Here is a 2,064-nt window from a genome sequence, read left to right on the forward strand (position 1 = left end):
TTTAACATAGTTATTAACTGCACGTTTGTGTACTGTCCTTGGCCGGCATGGAGGTAACATTATAAGACAGAGGTCCCTTGTGGTATTATCGTAATGCTGTTGCCAAAATGTTCATTCATTCATTTATTCAGTAAGTATTTGATTGACTATAACATGCCAGGCATAATTTAACTTGCTGGTGATACAGCAATGAGCAAAACATTAAATAACCCCTGCCCTCAAGAAGTTTGCATTCTAGTTGACTTTGGGTGAGCAGGCAGGAAGCATAATAAATAAGAAAATGACTGAATACAGGAGAGGGTGAGGGTGCTATGGAGCAGAGCTGAGCTAGGCAGTGAGAGGAGGGGGCATTGTAAGAAGGGTGCAGGGTAGGCCTCCCTGAAGGTGTCATTTGAGTGAATGCTTGAAGGAAGCTGGGGTGAGACATGCAGATGTCTAGGGAAGAACATCCCCACTCAGGCCTTGAGGTGTGATTGTCCAGGGAAGTGGTTCCCTTAGGCCTTGTTGGCCTCTGGAGGGCCCCTGGCTTTTGCTCTGAATGAAATGGGAGCCATTGGAGGGTGTGAGTTGAGAGTAGTTGCTCAACTTGTATCTCATAGCTGTCTTCTTTCCCCACCGTCCTTGCTTTCCTCCATCCTTCTTCCTTCCCTCTCTCCCTTCCTTCTTTCCTTCCTTTTAACCTTCTTCCATTCCTTTCTTTCCTTTTTTTTTTTTTTTTGGAATGTTCCATTTCTTTTATAATACACAGAGAATACAGCAGGGAGGAAAAAGGGAATACACTTTTAACTAAAAGAGTCGACGATTTTATTTTCACACTTCCCGATACAAAGGAAAACGGCATCTGTGTTGTCCTACTTCTCCCCTCCAAAACTACTCTCTGATAGGACCAGGGAGCAGGTCTTCCTTATGCTGTTTAGAAAACCCACATCGCAGCAGCAGGATCTCCTGTGAAGCAGAACAGGTAACACAAAACTGATATAATGAGACCTCCCCTCTATCCTTATCTGTCTAGTCGAGTCATTCCGAGCTGAGTGGCACCATCATGGGACGGGCAGGAGGTCTCATCATTGGGTGCCCAGGCATCACTAGCACGTGGCCTCCCATGGGTGGCTTCATTCCAGGAGCAGGTCCCACTGGCATCCTGGGAGGAGGAGGGCCCATCATTGGCATCACGGGAAGGCCCCCCATACGGGGTGCTGGCATCATACCAGGGTGAGGAGGTCCCAGAAGACGGGGGAGGTGATGTCATCGCCCCTGCAGGAGGAGGAGCAGAGAATGGAGGTGTCTTTCCTTGTTGAAATGCAGCTGTTGTTTTGTCAATCAGGCTCTGAGCCGGCTCTTCCATCCCTTTCTGATAGCTTCTTTCACATTCTCTTTGTGTTTCCTGCCACTGCAGTGAGTCTTTCCCACAGATGGAGAGTCCTGGGTGAGGTACGTATCGCGGTGGTCACAACAAAACTTGGGCATGTTGCTCTGTAGGCCGTTGGCCACTCCATTCCGTGACGCCTGGAATCCTTTCTTTTCTTTCATCTCTCTCTCTCTCTTTTTTTTTTTTTTGAGACAGGATTTTACTCTGTTGCCCAGGCTGGAGTGTAGTAGGGCAATCTCGGCTCACGGCAGCCTCTGCCTCCCGGTTTCTAGCGAATCTCATGCCTCAGCCTCTGGGGTAGCTGGGACGACAGGCGTGTGCCCCACGGCCCAGCTCATTTTTGTATTTTTAGTAGAGATGGGGTTTGGCTATGTTGGCCACGTTTCATCTCTCTCTTCTTCTTTCTCTTCCCCTTCATTTTCCTCTTCCTTTCTTTCTCCTTCTCCTTCTAATGGATCAACAGGAAATGTTTTCCGCATATTGCAGTGTAAGGGTCAGCTGTGTTCCTGAGAGTTGAGAGGGAAGATTAGGAAAGATTATTTAAAGTGTGACTGGTGTGATTTCTAAAGCTATGTTCATTGTGTTGTCAGCCAGAATGCTAGTCTAGATCAACTCCCAGATCAAAGCGAGCGCTCCTTTTTGGCAGTGGACTATTGGGTTGACGAAGCCTGACTTGGGTGTCTGTATAACTTTCT

At 47.7% G+C, this 2,064-nt stretch overlaps 1 pseudogene; it reads right to left on the minus strand.

The window, feature by feature from the left end:
- Positions 1–284: 284 nt before the first annotated feature.
- LOC116533485 lies at positions 285–1,551 on the minus strand (annotated as a pseudogene).
- Between the last annotated feature and the right edge of the window lie 513 nt (positions 1,552–2,064).

This window comes from Sapajus apella, unplaced genomic scaffold (genome assembly GCF_009761245.1).
Source record: "Sapajus apella isolate SASKATOON/1434 unplaced genomic scaffold, GSC_monkey_1.0 scaffold82, whole genome shotgun sequence".
In the NCBI taxonomy this organism is placed as follows: domain Eukaryota; kingdom Metazoa; phylum Chordata; class Mammalia; order Primates; family Cebidae; genus Sapajus; species Sapajus apella.